Raw genomic sequence first — 22,427 nt, forward strand, 5'->3', positions numbered from 1 at the left:
AGGAATTTGAAAACAAATGGCAGATACAATGATCAATTAGAAAACTATTGCAAGCAATAATAAAATTCTTAATTAGCAAGATAAAATATTAATGCACACATAGACTTTATACCAACAAAAGACAGATACATAAAATGCTAGAGAATTACTTTAACAAATGTCTAAAATGTAATAAGAGATCTCAAGGTAACTTGTGAAAGGCTTAAAAGTAAGTTAGAACAAATGAGAAATTATACTGTGTTCTTGAAGTGAGAAACATCATTAAAATATCTCCAAGTTAATGTATAAATTTAAAGCAATTTGAGTAAAGATACAGTCTGATTTTCTTTTACTGGAATTATATAAGTTTCTAAAGTCTAAATACAAATGTTAATGAACAGAAATAATTAGGAACATTCCAAAAAGAGAGGAGTTGAGTCTAGACCACCAGATAAAAACTGTCCTAAAACTCTAATAATTAAAACAATGTGGTATTGGATTATATATAGAGTACAAGGTAAGCAATTCTGAAAAAAAAAAAAATACAGAAATTTAAAACATCATAAATGTGATGTCTATATCACGACGTATGTAAAATCGACTTTTGATAAACAATAAAGCCACAACTGAGCATCATTTCAAAAAAAATCAGAGTTGTATCCATTCCATACATGATGCCACAATAAACTCAGAATACATTGACTATTGAAATGTAGAAAGATTTCCTAAGTGTTCCAGAAGAAAATATTGGTTCATTTGGAAGTAACCTTGAAGTTAAGAAAACTAATTTTTAATTTAAAGTATTTGAAAGAGAAAAATCTTAACATATGTTACAGTCTTGTCCATAGTGATCCAATAACATGTCACAAATCATCCAAGGATACACGTGAATAGATCATAAGAGAAATCCCATGTGGAGCTGCAAATATATGTTTACCAAAATTCATAGGGCCATTTAACATGTGCATTACACAACATGTAATAACTAAGATAAAGCAATGAAATAGAAGATCAAACTTTCCCTACTTTTTGAGTTACATTCTATAATATTAAAAATTTATAACTTTAAAAATTCTATTATACATGTAACCTTTGAAGAATATGAGTTTGAACCACTTATAGGCAGACTTTTGTTGATAAACAGATATTGTCAATAATATGTCTTTTCTCTTCATTATGACTTTCTAAATATTTTCTCTTCTCTACCTCATTTTGGTGTAAAAACACAGTATATGATACATACAATGTACAAAATAGGTGTTAATCAATTGTTTATGTTATTGTTAAGATTTCTGGTCAACAATAGGCTAGTAGTAAAGTTTTGAGGAGTCAAAAGTTATACATAGATTTTCAACTGCATGGGGAGTTGGTGCTCCTTAATCCCTGCATTGTTCAAGGGTCTACTATATGTTTTTCATCATTTCATTTAGATACAGCCTTATCTATTCCTAATCATACTATGTATTAAAATTATTCTCAAATATTTATAATTTATAAACTATTTACAGTGTTGTTTAAAGTTAAACTTTGCCATATATGAGTTCAGGTAAGAGAATGCAACTATGCTGTAGAAAAAAATACCTGGCTGATAATGAAGTCTTGGAGGATTTTCAAATACGTGTGAAATAATGTATGTCAGGGTAAAAAAAAATGTGAGATCATAAGAGAATCAACAGCAGTATTTTTCAAGGGATCAGTCTCTCTCCAGAGAATGGGCTTTCATTTTAATTTCATCATGTAATGTTGCAATAAATAGAGAAAACTAGTTGGTCTGGCTCAAATATTCAGTCTGACAGTGTCAAGGCTGGCTGCTGGGGTGGAAGAAAGGAGAAAGCCTGACTGGAGCAGGAAATTGCCTAAGTGACTCAGCAGCTGCTAGAAAATCCAGGGCCAGCCACTAGCTGGAAGAATCATCCCTGTGCCACCCCACCACCTGCTTACTCACCAGCCCTGCTCACAGGGCTCTTAAACTATGATTCAAAATCTAGAATCCATTGATAAATCTGTCACCTTAAAATGAATTAAAGCAGATCTAACAAGACTACCTTGGGAGTTAAAATAGTCAAAAGACAAAATATGGACAAAATATCTGTGCTTCGTATCACAATGGCTATACCACACACAGACACACACACATGTATATTCATATACACACACAGAAATATACACATACACACCCCAAGGCCATCTAGCTGGCTCAGTCAGAAGAGCGTGCGACTCTTGATCTCAAGGTCTTGAGTTCAAACCTCATGTTTAGTGGAGACATTATTTAAATTTAAAACACCCTTACATATACACACACAGTCATGTGTATGTGATATACATATATGATGCAGAGAGCAAAAATAGGTAGTTCCTAGTCATTGAGAAGAAAAAGTTTAGAGGGAAAGTGGTGTATGTACAAAATGACTCATTTATCAATGATTACAAAAGTAAGAGATTGGAAATAACTTCATATAAAAAACTGAATAAAATTTGTAATAATGTACATTTGGAGAAAACAGGCAGTTCTGAATACATGGGAGTGCTGACACCTTCAGCTTGTACAGATAAGTGACAAAAGGAAGGGATAGTATAATGCATGTAATATAACATCATGTGTGTAAAAACTGACAACTCCATTAGGCAAAGTTTTGGTAATAGGACATCTTATGTATACTTTGTCTTAGCCTTTTGATTTTTGAAAATTTTATTTTGAAATATTTTATTAATTTAGATATATAAAATTTAGAAAGAAAAAAAGAATAAGAAAGGGAGAAAAGTCTGAAAATAGAAATGAAAGAATAGCAGTAGGTAAAACACGTATGTAGAAACAATACCATCATGAACTACTATTTACTAATAAATTAGGAAATTTAAATAGAAGTGCTAGAAAGTACTGAGAGAAATTTCTGGAAAATTTTGAATTGATAATAATGAAAACCACATAAGTGATAAAATGCAAGTATGTTAACTAAACCATATTAAATATACCACGTGTGTGTGTGACATATGGTTTTTTGGGTAAGGTATAAAAATAAGTCCAGAGACCTCTCTTAGGAAAGTTTTCAAAATAATAAAAAGGGAGTGAGATGACCAACCCATTTTGTGTGTCAAAAAAATAAACCTGATGTGGCAATTATTTTTATGTGTCAACTTGTCTGTATGAGAGGGTGCCCAGGTATTTGGCTAACCATTGTTTCTGGGCATAGGAGGATATTTCTGGATGAAATTAGCATTTGAATCCGTGGACTCAGTAAACCAGTTTGCCATCTCCTGTGTGGGTGAGCATCATCCAATTCACTGAGGGCCTAAATAAAAATAAAATATCTAAGAAAGGAAGAATTTAGCCTTAATGACTGAGACACCAACCCTCTACTGTCCACATTACTAGTTCTCAAGCCTTCAGAACTCTGACTAGATCTACATCACCCTCTCCCTGATTCTCAGGCCTTTGGATGCAGACTGAATTACACCAACTACTTTTCTGGGATCTCCAACTGGCAGACAACAGATCAGGAGACTTCTTAGCCTTCATAATTGCATGTGACAATTCCTCATAGTAAATCTCCTTTTATATATACATATATATCCTATTGATTCTATTTCTCTGGAGACCCCTGACTAATACACTGGATTTCCAGAATGAATAACAACAGTATGAGAAAATAAAATACATAACTGTTTTAATTATAATTGTTGATATATTATCTTTAAGGAAATAGTAGACCAATGTATATGTCTACATATTTACAAAAGAAGTTGTCATAATCAAGTATAGCATATCCTAGGAAGGAATTACATCAGAAAATCTGAGTAATTCACAATATGTACCAGTTAGACTATACAGCAGACAAAGCTCTCTAGTTTGTTTATGAAAACAGCTCAGTGAATTACGGGGTAGCTTGCTTTAGGTTAAGGTTCCAAGAATAGTCCTCAGAACAACATCCTAGAATCAGTCCTCTTAGGAAACTGCTCCCCCGCCCTAATCATGAGACTGGAGATCCAGGAAGTCTAACCAGTGAGTCAGAATGTCTCTACCTGGCTCACCCACAATATGGAGAGAATGAAGGAGCGGACTGCGTGCCTTCAAGACCTCCACTGTGATCCAAACCCAAAGATTAGATGTGCCGGCCCCCCTGACAGCCACACATCAGGAAGCAAATATATCTGTCTACACCTGCAGGAAAGCCACCTCACAGCTTCCTCTTCAAACCCCGTTCCATGCATCATCTGGTCGGAACCCGGTCGTGTCCCAGACACAAACCATGAGCTATACTGTGAGAGATAAGGGGACTGGGCCAATACTTTTTATATGCCCTCAGCCAGCCTTTAACTAGTCAATCTGTATAAACAAAGTCACATCATGTTTAAGCTTCTGGAATACAATAATACTGAATCTTCACCTAATATGATGCAACTACCCATTTAACAAAAACTAAGCAAATGACTGAAAAAGAGTTTCCAATGCTTCCCTAAAGGAGAGTCACACAATCTCACTAATCAATAGTATCCATTTCTGTATAATATCCTTTTCTTCTCAAGTATAGTAACTTGAGATTCCTTCTATTGCTACTGGGTCAGTTGGTTCCAATCTTGGCAGCTGCCTGGTATAACATTCACACATGTTCAAGCAGGCTGATTTTGTTTAAATTGCCTTGAATATGCATGTGTTTATACATGAAGAAATAATTGATTCTAACAAAAGCTCCTTTGGTTGATTATAACACGTGTCCCTTTTTAATTTTTTTGTGATTATTCCTTCTAAGGTCCAGACGGTTCAAGATTCCCCCTGCTGTCTGCAGAAAAATATATCTACTATTCAAAGGTTCTTAGAGAAAGTGGATTTTTTTCCAATTCAATTATTCTTGATTCTGACTCACAATTCTCCTTGCCTCATGGGAGCCTGAGGTTCAATTACCATGACTATTATTTTTCTTTTTTCTGTTAAAGATTATATCCCTAGACTTCATAGGAAGTCATGCTAGATATTTTCTTCCGTTATATTTTTCACAGTATGGGGTGTTTTGCAGTCCAAGGAAGGCTTTCTAAGCCTGGTTTCCAGTTTTTAAACCTGCTATTGTAGATTATTTTTTTTAAAGATTTTATTTATTTATTCATGAGAGACACAGAGAGAGACAGAGAGGCAGAGACACAGGCAGAGGGAGAAGCAGGCTCCATGCAGGAAGCCTGATGTGGGATTTGATCCTGGGTCTTCAGGATCAGGCCCTGGGCTGAAGACAGCGCTAAACTTCTGAGCTCCCCGGGCTGCCTATGCTATTGCAGATTAAATCATTGTCCTTTATTCCCTCCTAGCTTGTTACCTTACAAAGTAAGAAATTGTGCAGAGTATATTTCCCCATACATTGATAGTTGGCTCAACAATGGGACTTTTGTGGTCAATGGAACTGGTATACAAATTGCGATCTTACTAGTTCTGAGCCAAGACTTCAAGAGGTTACTCATGTTTCTGCCTTGTCTCCTGGTCTCCTGTGAGGAAGATGAGAGGAGTGTACACAGTTTAGCTAATCTAATCTAATTAGCTGATCCAAAGATAATGTGGAGCCAATATGGAGCAGATCTAAATGGAATTCAAAGCCTAAAGCCATGGCCAACTGACCACAGGCCTGAAACAAAGCTTCTCCACCCAATCCACAGAAGTGAAAGAAAACAAAATGCTTTCAGAGTGTTTTGTTATGCAACGTGAATTTAGCAAAACAGTCATAGAATTGGAGAAGCAAAATCACACCTTGATTCATCACTTGCAAAGGAAGGAACAACCTTTTTAGGTGAAAATTCTCAACTGTGAAAATAAGTGGCCTACTAGCAATGTTCTCAGAAGTAGTTGTTTCAGCAATAGTAAATCTCAATAGCGTAAATCAAGTTGTAGGAGAAATAATTCAAAAGAAAGTGGTTCAAAAATCACAATCATTTTTTCCATATGACTGGGTCATGTTCCCAGAAATCTGTCACCAGTGCTAGAAATTTTATGCACACGATGATTATGCACAAACTGGGAGTAACTTTCTTTTCTGCCACCGGTGACATTCTACTTTTCAAAGGCTCTTGGTTCATTCAAAAAACAGATCATGCAGCAACAAAAATGAGTTTATTCCTAAAGAAATGAGAGATGGACTGGTGAGAATAGTGGTGAAAAGCTGTCTTATGTTTCATAAAGTGGTTTGTCACAAAGATGCAATTTATTTGTATTTTTAAGTTGGAAATGGTTTGGGTCAAGATGGGAAATATTCTTGAAAGGTTTACAATTTAATTTATTCATTTGATTATTTTTTTCTGGTAGGAATTTCCTTATGGTCTGATCAAGTTCACCTAGAAATTTTAATTGTTGTTACAGGGCAATGTATACTTTTCTCACATAGTGGATATCTTCAGGAGGGTAGATGTCTGATTTAAAGAAGTTATACTTACTAAGATTTTAAGGAACTCATTAAAATTAGTAAATGCTAAGGGAAAATGAAACAGCTAATGGCAGGTGGGCAGGCTAACATTCTCAGTACTAATTAGCTTTGTAATACAATATATGTAAAACATCACTTCCTGGCGAGCTCAGTGTGGCCAAGCCAAAGGACTGGGTATGAGTCAGCTACTTGCATTCAGAGCACGTCACTTACCTGAAGGTGTGCGTATCTAGGAAAACAGAGCCTGGGAAAGAACTATAAGCAGCAGAAAGCTATCAAACAAGTATGTTTATCAGGACAACTGATAGAGCACAGAAAAAATAATTTGACTAACTTCCATTTCATCAGAAAAGAATGAGTCTACCAATTTGGAGTCTATAGTCTCAAAGAAAAATAGGCAGAAAGTCACTACTTACTGGTTTTGAAAGTCACTAGAAGGATGAGTTCAGTTGAGTTTTGTTTATTTAATACTCTACCCACCCTCTCTCTGATATGCTTCACCCAGACCCAGTTGGTCAGAAGTAGCTGACAGCCAAGATTAGTAAGGGGCCTGGAAATATTTTTCAGATATATGAATAAAATTTTACATTGTATGCAAGTTATAGGAACTTATAATATAGTCATTGTAATTTAGGATATTATACAGAATGAGAATTGAAGATAATCTGCTGAGTTTTCCTACTCATGATTTTGTGTGGCTCCAATGAGTATTTCCTGTTTTGAGTTTGTGCTCATTCTCTTTAGGGCAAAGGAGATTGCCTTGGGTAACTAAATGGCATATTCTTTACCTAACATATATATTGTAATTTAATTTCTTATTCCTCTGTGTCTGTACTCTATGATGGTAGAAAGAATGAACTTTCTTTGGGGTTGAATCCAAAAGAAATCTGTGGCTTATCAACTTTATATTGAAATCGCCTTCTCGAACATATGTTACCTTTTTACAATTTGGGGGCAGAGGTGAGGAAAGGTTCCCTTTCTACAATTTGGAGGGAGTGAACTTGACAGCAGATGTCTCTTTCTTTTTCTCTTTCTTTCTTTCTCTCTTTCTTTCTTTCTCTCTTTCTTTCTTTCTTTCTTTTCTTTCTTTCTTTCTTTCTTCTTTCTTTTTCTTTCTTTCTTTCTTTCTTTCTTTCTTCTTTCTCTTTCTTTCTTTCTTTTTCTTTCTTTCTTCTTTTCTTTTTTTCAGCATAGATTAATTAGCCTAATGTCCATTTGCTGATATGTATTTTCACACTGAAACAAGGAGATCGAAGTTTTAGAAATGCAAACAAAGTGACTTTAAGATGGATTCTCTTTTTAGGCTGTGCTCACAGTATTCAAACTTGACAACTTCCTCATTTTTTTTCCCAGAAAAGCTTTTGGGAATGCTTGACAAAATCATTTAAAACATTGGGTTTCCTAGTGTCTCTACTGCTTATTGTATCATTAGACATGCAAGAAAGTAAAATCCCAGGAACCATTTTCAGTTTTATTCACTTTCTTATATTGACAGCTCTCCCTTGATCCTGATGGTCCCACATTTTTTTCTCTTTATTATTCAAGAATGCGAATTTGAGGACCATAAATTTGGAGTCTGTTTCTTGCCTGTATTTTGACTGACAGCTTCCACGGTGATCAGTCATCTGTCTCAGACTGTGCGGAATCTCTGCGTCTCAGCTCTGCTCACTAAAGTGATTTAAAATTGCTTTTGAACTTTGAGGTGGAGGCCATGGACAAATATGGCCCCGAAGAGCATTTTCTGTGGTTTCCATTCCCAAATGGCATTCAAATACGTTAGTCATCCTCCAAAGGTACTCACCTACTCTTTCACCTCTGCTCAATTTACGAATGTTTATTTTTGTTCAGTCTGACCTACTGGGCAAAATGCAAAAACTGCATCTACCAATTTTTCTGAGACTGCCCTTACAAATTTCTGTTTTCTAGAAAATTTGGTTTATCTGTGCAGTCAGCCTGTGCATGCCGTCAGCTTGTGCATGCAGTTTACAGAGTTTAAATCCTGGCAAGACAACCCAGAAAAACGGGTTGAAATTCTACCAATCATGTTTATGACAGCTAGAAACATGGAAAACATACAGAGAATCACTGTGACTTCTCACTGGGAGGACTCTGTGACTCCTGACAGTTTTCACTTGAGTGGTTTACACCCATTTGTGAAGCTGTAGGCTACCCTATGTGCCACACTTCTGGGCTCTGCTGTAGCAGTTTCATCCAAGATGAAGCTAGAATTTGGGGCCCCATTTCTCAGTCTATGTGTGCAGGGATGAATCCCGGAGTGGAGGCCCATGACCAACTACATTGAAAGGTGGGATTCAAGGCCTTTACACATAGGTTGAGCCTTGACTCAGTTTATAATTCTTCTGAAAGATCTAGGGCTTAGATTTTTAGTTTAAGATTAAGAAAGATAGAGGGAGGGACCCCTGGGTGGCTCAGGGGTTGAGCGTCTGCCTTTGACTCAGGGCTTGATCCTGGAATCCCAGGATCGAGTTCCACATCAGGCTCCCCTGCATGGAGCCTGCTTCTCCCTTTGCCTATGTCTCTGCCTCTCTCTCTGTCTCTCATGAATAAATAAATAAAATCTTAAAAAAAAAAAAAAAGGGGGCAGCCCGGGTGGCTCAGCAGTTTAGCGTTGCCTTCACCCCAGGGTGTGATCCTGGAGACCGGGGATCAAGTCCCACGTCAGGCTCCCTGCATGGAGCCTGCTTCTCCCTCTGCTTGTGTCTCTGCCTCTGTGTGTGTGTGTGTGTGTGTGTGTGTGTGTGTGTCATATGAATAAATAAATAAAATCTTTAAAAAAAGAAAAGAAAGATAGAGGGAGAAATTATTGCTACTAGGTGCTAACACGTGCCTTTTTTAGTATAAGAACTCCAGCTTCTATAAATCTTTAACATCTCTAAATTGTAATTCTGTTTGTCTTTGACTATGTCCTTGCTGAAGAGCATTCAACCAAAATTTACAATTTTATTTGTTTGAGAGAGAGAGAATGAGAATGGGCATGGCGGGGCGTAAAGGGAGAGGGTGAGAGAGGGGCAGACTCTGCACTGAGCAGGGAGCCCAACATGAGGCTCAATCCCAGGACTGAGAGATCATGACCTGAGCCAAAGGCAGATTCTTAACAACTGAGTCACCCAGGTGCCCCCAACCAAAATTTCATATCCAGGGCTTAGGGCTTTTACAAAGCCATAGAAGTAAGTGTATTAACTTAAAGCAAGTGTGCCAATCAGTACAAACAACTGTTTTGTTTTCTATTATCCCAGGTATTACATTTTTTATTACATTTATGTGTCTTTCCTGTAACTCTGTAAGAAATCACAGGTATTGTAGAAAAAAATATTTGATGATACTTATTAAAGATGATAAGCAGATTTTATTTGGAACATTGTGCTGGGTATGGGGCACTGCAATATGAATTCACGGTTGGGGAGAGATATTTGGCTCAGCTCCAGATATAGCATGGGCAAATGTGAATTTCTACCCAACAGCAGGGTGGGGGTCAGTGGATATAAAATCACTAGGAAGGAACCTCCACGATAAAGGAGATTCTGGTTAAACTGACTTAGCAGGGTACTTGCTGAAACTGGGCTTTATAAGTGCATAGGTGGGCCTCAGAGAAGTTTCCAGGAGCCTGACTAAAGTTGAGTCTTTGATGATCTTCCCATACACAGAATTGTAATGGCTTGAGATTTATTCTGCATTTCATGTATGTTTTAATTTACGTGGCTATTATATAGAAACAATTTGAATTTCTTTTAGGACTTTAACTTGATGTCATTCTCTGCAAAAATATGTTTATACCCAAATATGCTTTCATTGACGATACTTCATCATAGACTTTTGAATTTTTCTACTTCCAGTCATAAGGACTTACAAATAATTACGTAATGACTTGTTGGCTTCCCAACCTAAAAACAATTTGAAATAAGCTATTTCTCAGTGGTCCTTAAAAACTATCTTACTATCTCTTAGAATTTTCTGTTTATAAGATGCCCCTGAATCTGAATGAATGCACAAGGCAAACACACTAGGCAAATGTATAAACTTTTATTTAAAAGAGAATCACATGGCACTTTGGAAGTAGTATCTTATGTTAAGTACCATTCATCAAAGTGCCACTACATCATAGCGTAAAGTCCTCCTTTTCTTGTACTCAGAATTTCTGAAAAAAGTCGATAATCTATTTTTGCTAGCAGTGAACACTTACAATATGAGATCATGGACTGATTAATTATAGAGGCACAACTGAAGAATCTGCATGCTCAGTTAAACCATCTGAAGTCTTGTCATTTATTGGCATCATATTGCCAAAAGAGTCAATCAACTGTGTCCTCGGGGTCCCAGATACATGATGCACTACCTTATGCAGCCAGACCTACAATATTAGATTTCACATAATAGACACAATAAAATAGACACAAAAAAATTTAGATGTCACACGATAAGACCATTAATTTACACAATACATAGTAGTACTCTCTGTAAAATCAATCTTGTCCATGATTTCATTCAAACAAGGGAGCTTGACTAGTTTCTTAAAATATTTTATACTTATCTCTCCAGAGTCATAGCATATTACACTTATGTTAAAATGCCTACTTTTTCATGAATTTGCATATCAGTAATACAGAAATGTTTCACAATCAACAATTTAAAATCACAAACGTATTAGCACAAATTAAGTAAGTGGTAACTTGGAATTGATGAAATAGGGTATGTGAATAATATTTAAATATTGCACAAATAAATTGTCGACTAAAGGACTTTGATATGGAATATATGTTGTACTGGCCAGGGAATGCTAAAAATAGATGAAAGGAAACTTCTTGGGAATCCTGAAATTTTTACTGGCACGTTAAAAACATCTCTGCTGTAGGATAGAATACTCTCTCAGGTTCCTAAATCCACTCCTTTTAGCAGTGTATATTTTGCTCAAGCATGATATACATGGCAAAATGTGAATCATAAAGCCTGCCATATCAATCACAATACCATTAACATTAAAGGTTTTTTTTTTTTGGCTGAATCATTCATCTCAATAAACTAAATAAGCTTCTCTAGGATTTCAAAATAATAAGCAGAAATATGATCTTTGGATGGCTTAGATATGTCTTCCCTGCCATTGACAAAAGCATTTTAGAGACACATAAATTCAAGAGGTAGTCTCATTTGCCTAAGGACTTTAGGGTCTGTGCTAGAGTGAAGAAAGGCCTTTGTTGGAAAAAGATCAAATGCTAATGTGATAAAATTCTATATTTGTATCAATTTTCTGGAGAGATCCAGGGAAAATCATGACCTAGTATAACAGAATATGTTTGTAGAAAAAAGGCCTGACTCTTAGTGTAGCTAACATAACAGAATCCTGCAAACTGTAAAATCAGCTTGGGCAAGGCTTCAGATATGTTTTACTGAATAGGATATTGCATCTGATTGAAGCCCCAATACTAGTAATGTACAACTAACACTAAAAATAAAAAATAGAACAGCAACAAAAGGATGTTGCTAACATTCATATATTTCAATGGAACATTGTTACTAAAAAAAATAAATTTCTCAGAAAAAAAATTACAAAACATATTACAAAAGGGTAAAAAAAGAAACAGAATCTCTATGTACATGTGTGTATATTTGTGATATTATATTTAAATTATTATAGTGTAATTTGAAACAGATTAGAGCAAATCTTTCTTCTTTATGTCATACAGTTCTTTTAATAACTGTCTGTTGGAGCTCTCCTAGCATTTGCTTGTTTGCTTTTAACTGAGTAGTAATGTATTTTTACTCTCACTATTATTTGATGGCTTGATTTTTCCTTTCTTTCTTCTAATAAAGTAGAAGGATTGCCAATTCTCATAGACCATACTGACGCTCTGTTCTGGGACTGCTAGTGGCTTGTGTATATGAATGAATTGTGGATAGAAGTGGCTTAGGGAAGAGCAGGTGTAGGAACTCACTCTCCCTTCCCACATCTACTGTCTAGACACAGAGATTCCCGTGGGCAACTCTGTGTCCCCAGGGTTTCAGAGAGTACACATGTGGAAGGAACAGGGAGCTCTGATTTACTTTAGATTACTGGGAGATTTTTGGTAGCTTACCCCAACTAATATAAACAGTAACTTTGAGTAAGGCAAAAAATGCTATTAGTTTACATATTGGTACTTTAGAGGAAACATATGGCTTCTGACTGGCAGCATTTTAAAATTTTCTTTTTGGGGGGATCCCTGGATGGCTCAGTGGTTTAGTGCTTGCCTTTGGCCCAGGGCATGGTCCTGGAGTCCTGGGATTGAGTCCCACATCGGGCTCCCTGCATGGAGCCTGCCTCTCTCTCTGCCTCCCTCTCTCCCTTTCCCCCTCTCCCCACCCCCATGTGTCTCATGAATAAATAAAATCTTTAAAAAAATTTTTCTTTTCAGTGTTGATTTTCTGATGTTACAGGGAACTCTGCGTAGGCCTAGATTAACTTTGGCATTTTTTGATAAAGTGGTCATTTGAAGTAGACTCAAAAACAGGAAGTCTTTGTAGACGTTTGAGCTACAGCAACTCAGAAGATTACACATAATTGTTTTGCATCATTTTATGAATTAATGCATAGTTCCCTCCTCCCTAAGTCGCGAATACACATTGCAAGAGTACAAAAACAGGGTAACTGTGTGAGGTGATGGATGTGTGAATTAGCTTGATTGTGGTAATCATTTCAATACGTAAGTATATATTAAGCCATCCCATTGTACATCATAAAGATATACAATTTTACTTGTCAATTATACCTTAATAAAGCTGAGGGAAAAAAAAACCAAGTCAGTAAAGGAGTTTGAAGTCAGATAACTGTGCTCTAAATCTAATACTTTTATTCATTTTTTCACCTTTATTTTAGTTTTTTTTTTCTTACCTCGGCTACTATGAATAATGCTGCAATAAATGTGGCATTACAAATATCCTTCTTTGATAGTGATCTTGGATTTTTTAGATATTCCCACAAGTCGGATTTCAAGATCATATATTAGTTCTATTTGTAACATTTTAAGGAAACTCTGTATTGTTTGCTGCAATAACTGTACCATTTTATACTCCCACCAACAGTGCACAAGGGTTCTCTTTGCTCCACATGCTTGCCAGTATTATTTATCTCTTGTCTCTTTGATAGTTTATATCATAGCAAGTGTGAGGTGACATCACGTCATGGTATAAATTTGCATTCCCCAATGACTAGTGATGTTGTGCAACTTTTCATGTATCAGTTGGTCATTTGGAAAACTGCATATTTAGATCTTTTATCCAACTTTTTAAAATATTTTATTTATTTATTCATAGAGACACAGAGAGAAAGGCAGAGACACAGACAGAGGGAGAAGCACGCTCCATGCAGAGAGCCCAACGTGGGACTCGATTCAGGGTCTCCAGGATCACACCCTGGGCTGCAGGCGGCGCTAAACCGCTGCGCCACCGGGGCTGCTCCTTTTATCCAATTTTTAATTGGGCTATTTGTAGCTTTGCTGTCGGTTGTGTGGGCTCTTTGTGTATTTTGAATATTAACCATTTATTGGACACATGGTTTGCCAATATTTTCTCCCATTTTATAAGTACCCTTTGCATTTAGTCGATGGTTTTGTTTTCTGTGCAGGAGCTTTTTAGTTTGGTGTAGCCCCATTTGTTGTTTTGCTTGTCTTGTTTCTGATGCTAAACAAAAAAAATGATAATTGCCAAGACGAATGTCAAGAAACTTATCCCCAAGAAAACTTATGTTTTCTTCTGGGAGTTTTACAGTTTCAGTCTTCTGTTGTGTATGGTGTAAGATGAGGTCAATTTCACTCTTTTTATGTGGCCGTCTATTCTTCCCAGCACAATTTTTTGAAAAGACTATCCTTTCCCCATTGTATATTCTTGACTCCTTTGTCATAAATTAATTGATTACATATGCCTGAGTTTGCCTGTGAGTCCTTTATTTTGTTCTATTAATCTATGTGCCTTCTTGTGTGTATGTGTGCTAATGCCCTACTTTCTTGATTACTATGACTTTATAATACAGTTTGAATTCAGAAACCATGATTCAGTTTTGCTCTTTCTCAAGATTACTTTGCTGTTTGGGGTCTTCATGGTTTAATTGTATTTTAGGATTTTATTTTTCATTCTTGTAAAAAAAAATGCCATTGGAATTCAATAGGAATTGTATTGAATCTATAGATTGCTTTTAGTAATATTTGGAAATAATTAACAATATTAATTCTACCATTCCATGAGCATAGAACATCTTTCCATTTTTTAATTTTTTCTTTAATTTCTTTCATCAATATTTTATAGTTTTAGTGTACAGAACTTTGGCTTCCTTGGTTACATTTATCCCTAAATATTTTATTCTTTTTGATTCTATTGTAAATGGGATTGTTTTCTTAATTTCATTTTCTAATAATTCTTTGTTAAAATAAAAATACAACAGATATTTTTGTATGTTGATTTTGTATCTTGCAAATTTACTGAAATTATTAGTTCTAATTGTTTTATTTTGGAGGAGTCCCCAGTGTTTCTACATATAAGTTAGTGTCATCTGAAAGTATCTTTTTTATTGGGGTATCTTTTATTTATTCATTTTTTCTTGACTAATTGCTCTGACTAGGGCTACCACTACTGGGGTGAATAAAAATGATTAGAGTGGGCAGCCTTGTATGTTTCCTGGTCTTAGAGCAAGATCTTTAAACTTCTTACCATAGAGTATAATGTTTGTTTCTCATATATGGTTATGTTGATGTACATCCCATTTATACTTAGTTTGTTGAAAACTTTATCATGAAAGGAAGTTATATTTTGTTAAGTGCTTTTTCTGCATCTGTCAAAATTATCATATAATTCTTATCCTTCTTTTTATTAATATGGTAAATCACATTGATTCATTTGCAGATGTTGAACCATCTCAGAATCCTTAAAGTAAATCACACTGTATAAAATCCTTTTACTGTACTATGGAATTTTGTTTGCTAGTATTTTGTTAGGGAGTTCTATACTTTTATTTGTTTTCCTATTAGTAATTGTTCTTTTATTTCAACTTGGAAAAACCTTTTATTATTTTTCATAAGGCAGGTCTAAGTGATAATAAATTCCTTCAGCTTTTTTATTTTTTATTTTGTCTGGGAAACTATCTTTCCTTCAATTCTGAGAGGTTAACTGTGCCTGGTAGAGTATTTTTGTTTGGCAGTTTTGTTTGTCTTTTTCTTTCTTTCTTTCTTTCTTTCGTTGTTGCGGTTGACTTTAGTGGAGTTGGCTGGCTTGAGGAGGGTGGAGTGAGGGAGGGAGGGCGGAGTGAGGAGGGCGAGGGATGAGGGCGGTAACAGGCCGAACAAGGAAGGAATCCATACGAACGCCGAAGTACTTAAGGATACACCGCTACATCAGCTCATCCTCTCCTCCTCCTCCTTCTTCTTCTTCTTCTTCTTCTTCTTCTTCTTCTTCTTCTTCTTCTTCTTCAGTACTTTGAATACATTTCGCTATCTCCTTCTGGACCACAAGTTTTCTGCTGAATAATTCTCTGATAGCCTTATGGGTAAATCATTAATTATTTCATAAAGATTAGATTGGAAGGTGTTTCATGTTATTTTATTTGTAACAATTTTTTCTTCCTTCCTCCTTCCTTCCTTCCCTCCTTCCCTCCTTCCCTCCTTCTTTCCTTATTTGTTTGTTGGTTTCCACACATTAAACAAACCAGCCACCTCTCCCAATCTTGGCATAGTATTCTCATCAATCTACCTGGTCCTAGCTCTTGATTATCTCTCAAATCTTCTTGATTATTCATGCTTCCATCTGTTCTTAGTGGCTCACAGTGGTAGAGAATGTGCCAAAGCCTGTCAGTTTCCCCAAGGGAAAAACAATAATCTACATCTATATGTAGTCTGATTAGAAGCTGGACTTTAAAGGAGCACATGGGAAAGTAAGCACTCAAACTTCTCCCAGTGAGATTGGGAGATGAGCATGTTGGCTTGCTTCCTCTCTGCTGAGCTCTGCAGTGACAGCTATAGTGAATGCTTCTGTGTCCATTAAAAATTGTTTCCTTGTATGCTGTAGTGTCTATGGGATTTCTAAATGCAAACCCCACTGGCTTTCAGAGCTAGGTGATTTGGGGACCCATCTCTCAGGTGGCCACCTTAAAATTGGGGTGCTAGGTGTGTGGTCTAAGCTCATTGCTCCTCAGGGAGAAGCTCAGAGGTGATGGTTCTCTCTGACTTAGATGGTGCTGAGCTGAGTATGGGCTCTATGGTGGGTATTTTGTCAATGACCTAATATGTAGGATTCATTCAGCTACTTTCTGAATTTCTTTCAGAGAGAATTGATCTATGTGTAGCTATATTTTCAATGCACCCAAAGGAGGAGGGAAATTCAGGAGTCTCCTTTGTGGTGATTTTGGTCCAAATCCCCTAATCTAAATGTAGTGTACTTGGTCATTAATCCTGTGGCAATGAGCTTCCATTTCCCAGTCTGTAATAACAGGATAGTTGAAATCTATAAAGTTATTCTGAAGATGAAGTAAGATAATACATGTAAAATGGTAAGTGCCATGCTCAATAAATAAATTTCTTTGTTTTTAAGCTTTTATTTATTTGTTCATGAGAGACACACAGAGAGAGGCAGAGACAGGCAGAAAGAGAGAAGCAGGCTCCCTACAGGTAGCCCGATGCCGGACCTGATCCCAGGATCCTGGGATGATGACCTGAGCCGAAGGGAGATGCTTAACCACTGAACCACCCAGGCATCCCTCAATAAATAAATTTCATTTAATGTATGTACCTACTTGATGTAAAACATAATCTCTCTCAAAGAATGTCATGATTAAACATAAAAGTAATGTTTCAGGCTCTAATTATGTAGTCCATTTTTCTGAATAACAGTTTTAGAATCTATTGAATCTTACCATCGTCAGTTATAATTATTATCATCTGATTCTATTTATGTCAGTGACCTTATTAATTTGGAGAGACATAGAGACACAATTGCTTCCAACATCTGTCCAAACAAGAGAAAGAAGATCCAGACTGTCTTTGGACATTGTGTATGGTTTTAGCATATAAATATAATACTTCAGATTTTGACTTTCCATAGTCTGGCATTTGCTCCTTAATCCATGTTTAAACAATGCCTCCCATAAATTATATCATTTAGAATTAAGAGAATTTCAAATTTTACACCTCACATTTTATCATATGGTTTTTTTCTCCTCCCCTGCACACCGTTCTCTCTTTCAGTGTATCTTTCATATTATTGTAAGAAATATCTGTTAATCTCTATTTAAGATGGTATTAACATATTTTTTCATAGATCTGCTTTTATGCTTGTGTTACAACAAACTAAAGTCAGTCCCTTGGTCACTTAAAGCACGATTTACTCCTTTAAAGGTTTGATATCTACTAGAATATACTGAATCATTTAAGGGCCAAAAGTTAGAAGAGACTATAGAACATGATGCTTGAGAAAGCTCCAGGAATAACACTTTGGGATTCCTGGAATGTGACAGTAAGTGGTATGAGTAAAAGCGAATGTAAGAAGGCAGAGTAGAATGTGCGGAAGAATTTTAGTGTGGGACTACATTAATGTATGAGGATGTTATCACATTTCTTGGGCATTTTTATGATCCAGAAGGCCAATAAATCTATCCCCAAAATTGATGAGTATTCTTTCTTCGCAGATTATCTAAATAGGAAGGCATTGAATGAATATTTGTAAGAATTTGCTTCAGGTAGCATTCTTCTTCCACCTTCTTATTTCTTCACTCTAGAACAGTGGGTAGAGAACCATGCTGTTTTGTGGTACTCTTTAATCTTTGCCTGTGCTATCATAGTGATTCAACAATACACATAATAAATAGCTTATCTATTCTACAGTGTGACCATAGGTCAGTTGGTCACTCATCTGAATGTCTGATATGTAAAATTACAAGGCAAGCAAAGAAATGGGGGGAAAAAAAAGACACTGAGAAGAATAATCTATGTATTGAAATCATCCCACAATTGACTCAACTTCAGAATTAGTAGACAGGAATATTAAATATTTATTATACATTAAGTGAAAACTTATGAAGATAATTGCTGTAGAAAGGATAGTTTGCCAAGAAAAAGAAGTAGATCAATTGAAAGTTCAAAAGAGGAAGAAAAAACAAACAAATTTCAATCTAATGCCTAATCAATCATAGACCTAATTATTAAATCTAATTCTGTAAATACTCTAAATGAAAAAGGATAAAAGGATAAAAAGATTAAAATGATTGTGACCTTAAGTTTGGCAATTTTTTTTTTTTAAGATATAACACTAAAAGCAATCATAAAGACTGACATCCACTTGGAATCCACTATAATATAAAAAAAAAAAGAAGAATACAAACCATAATCAGAATATAAAGTAATAAGTTAAAATCAATTAATAACAAGCACAGATATTGGAATTAGAAGTAAGGAAACTTAAAAAAATTATTATAACTGTGTTCCAGATATCCAAAAAGCAAAGACACAGTAAATATTAAAAGTTATTGAAATCAAAATTTTAAAGGATGAAAAATAAGATGTTTCAGATAAAAATTTCACTAGATATGGTCAATAGGAAATTCAATGTTTTAATTAAGAAATCAAAATAAAAATTAAAAATTATTTTAAACTTAAGGACAACAAAAGCACAATATGTCAAATTTTACTATTAGAAAAAGGGCATTTCTCAATTATTAAAGCCCAGTTTCCTCCTTAATAAATTAGAAAAGAATGTTAAATCCAAAATAAGTCAAGAAAGAAAAAAAATGAGTGGGTGGCTCAGTGGTTGAGCATCTGCCTTTGGCTCAGGCCATGATCCCAGAGTCCTGAACCCCACAAGGAACCTGCTTCTCCCTCTGCCTATGTCTCTGCCTCTGTGTCTCTTATGAATAAATAAATGAAAAATCTTTTTTTTTTTGAAAAATCTTTTATTTTAAAATTTGTTTTCATATTTTTGCTCTATGCTGGACTTTCCAAACCATTATTTTTGATACATATTTAACAATCTAAAGATTTTTTAATACAAAATCATAGTTTATGTTAACAATGTTTATTTAATTTTTTTTATTTCCTCTTGTTTTCTTTGTGTTCACGTGTTAACACAGTTCTAGTAGTTATCCACTGAATATGTGGTCTTTTTAGTCATTATGATTTCCTTGTCTCTGACTTTAGCACCCAAAAGATAAAAGGATAGCTTTCTTTGTTGGGTTATTGGGTATGATGGTTCAGGTAGTATGTCTGGTTGTTGGGCAATTTTTTGCCATAAATACTTCAATACTGTCTCAAGGATACAGATTATTCTACGTATTTGTTTGATGCACTACCAAAATTTTAGTACTCAGACAGACATGGCATGTCTTCAGTTTGGGGTAGATGTCATATTGCCTCCCTGGGTAAAAGAGTCCCAGTGTCCTGGACTATACTCTGCCCTGAGTCTGTGCTTTTATGATACCACCCACATGATTGTCAGTTCATGGCAGGTAGATTCCAGCATTCTTCTACAATTTCCTCAACAGTTAAAAGCTACAGAGGCTGAAAGTAGAACTGTTGCCTGTGTGTCTCAGCCTTGTGGCTGAGGAAAACATGCAGTTTTGAGTCTGTAGTGGTGGGAGTGAGCTACATTTACACAAATTACCTCAATTAATAGTTCTGTTTTTTTTCCACGAAAGAAATATGAACTTCCCTCACCTTTCATCCCTAAGATCTAGTATCTTATCATATGACCTGTGAAATCATCATTGTTGTTGTTTTTACAGGAATTTCTGTAGACATCCAGTACATCTACTATATTAGATTTTTGCTTCATTTCACCCCTAATCAGTTTGTTGTCTGTTTTGAAGCTGATTCTACTTTGTTTCTTTGATTAAGTTTTGGTTACATTATAGGATAAATAAATACATATGTACAAGTATATGTACAAATGACAGTATTCGAATAGGTTGCATAGGGCTTAAAATTTCTAAAAAAAATTTTGTGATACATTTTTTGATCCTTTTTACTTGACATCTAGTTTGAAAAATGTTTTCTAAGTTAAAGTTTTAGAATATTATAAACACACATTTATCAGTATTTTAATATGCAATTTTATATTTGATGCTTCTACTGCTACTTGATATCAGTCTGATTCCTGGTGAGCAGATAATATTTTTTTAATTACCCACATATCTATTTACTTATCTATCCATTATCTATCTGTATCTTTGGAATTTATATAGAATAGAATTAACATTCTGATAATTTTGAAGAAAATTTTTATTTTTCCCCCCACTCACATTTCTCTACTATCAATAGTAACATACATTTTTTTGGCTTCAGGAAATCATCCTCTCTTCTGGCTTTGGAAAAATCGATATATATATATATATATATATTCTTAGTCTCTTCTGAAATTATTAAATGGATGCTAGAACTCTGATTTTCTGTATTTTTCTGTAGCATTTTCTAACATATTGTATTTTATTTTCTGTTCTGAAAGTATTTCAACTTTCTCTTCTAGGACTTCATATTAAAGTTTTTACTATAGCAATGATATTATAATCATCATGAACTCTCTCATTTTATGATTGTTCCATTTTATATCAACTGTCTTTCTTTGTCTAAACTAATATTTATGAATATCTCACAAATTATACATTAGTGAAATATTACATTCTCAAAACACAGGATGGAAATACCATTCTTAAATCACAGATTAGACAGAGAACTCTTGAGGATCAAACTGAATTGGCCATCTCATCAAAGGTAGAGAATCTGCAGTCTGGTTAGGTAGTAGAAATAGGCTCTGACTAAAAAAAGGGAAGTACCTTATTTTCCTGGTCAAAGATCCAAAAGAAAGCAATATGCAAGAGCTTGGGGCACAAATAGTCATCCTTGACCTGTTGTTCCACTCTGAATGTTAACCTTTAAATATTCCCATCAGTCAGATTATTTGCTTTCCCTGATATCTCCTTCTGCAGGTCTGAAATAAACACATTACATAGATAAGTGATTATTAACAAATAACTGAATAATGCAATTGTCTCAATTATTTTCTGCAATTTGAAATACTATCTTTCCCATCCTAGAAAATACAGTGTGTTTTAATGATATGGTTTATATAGGGAGCCACAAGAGAATTTCATGTAATATAGTTATTATTTCTGAACTGTAAGCATTGCTTCTGACACATTTTTTTGCAGAGATGTGAACTCAAGAGTAAGACGTTGTTACTATGAGTAAAATATTCCTGAGAAGAGGGCTATAGGTAGACACATTATAGCAGTTTGATAGTTTACTATGCATAACTGCCCAGAATATTTCTGAATATGTTTCAAATCTCTGTAGATGTATCATAATCAATAATCAGTTTTGAGGAGTAGTCACAAAGAAAAATGATTGAAACATATCTATCAAGAAGTACAGGTCAACCTATTAAAATAGGCCAAGGAAATATTTGATTTCTATACTTCATGCTTGGTGCATGCAAGAACATGGGCAACTTCCAGTTATCATATCATGATGCTAACACTAATTGATAGAGGGAATATTCACAGCTGAAGTAGCAACCTGAAGATCCAATTGACTTGGATCTGACTCAGATCATATGTACCTAGAAGAAATCATACCTATGAAAGTCTTCATTATTAAAGGAGAAAGTTATATATTTCATATCATACTGTTTAAAATTTTATGATAGAGTATGTGGTAAGAGATGGCATGATACTTCCTTTAATATCTAGTGAATAATACAAGAATGATGATTAAAAATCTATCTCTCATGGAGCTACCTAAAGTCAATAGCATTGTAGAATTCACATACAGAAACTTCTTATTTTTCTTCTACATCATGGAATTTGTTTATGGTTTATATTGGAATAAAATATAAATAATCTTATAAATTGTGCCTTATATAACTCTTAATTCATTTACACATGTACATTTGACCCAAAATTTTCAGTTTGTAAATATGCAGCACTCCTTAAAACTCAATGTAACAGATTATATTTATTTTTTCTACTTTATGCTCATATAGTTCCCTGTTCTAACTCTATTTCTTCATTGGTGATGGTTAATATTTTAT

At 34.9% G+C, this 22,427-nt stretch overlaps 1 long non-coding RNA gene across 4 annotated transcripts in view; it reads right to left on the minus strand.

Moving 5' to 3' along the window:
• LOC102154255 overlaps positions 1–22,427 on the minus strand; it is a 99,423-nt gene that overhangs the window by 26,985 nt on the left and 50,011 nt on the right. For 3 of the 4 annotated variants that reach the window (XR_005353356.1, XR_005353355.1, XR_005353354.1), the window contains one exon: positions 21,172–21,326. This is a non-coding gene — a long non-coding RNA (uncharacterized LOC102154255). Of the gene's footprint in view, positions 1–10,585; positions 10,747–21,171; positions 21,327–22,427 lie in introns of those variants that run through there. The other variant, XR_005353357.1, reaches the window with a different exon arrangement.

Source organism: Canis lupus, chromosome 1 (genome assembly GCF_011100685.1).
Source record: "Canis lupus familiaris isolate Mischka breed German Shepherd chromosome 1, alternate assembly UU_Cfam_GSD_1.0, whole genome shotgun sequence".
Lineage (NCBI taxonomy): Eukaryota > Metazoa > Chordata > Mammalia > Carnivora > Canidae > Canis > Canis lupus.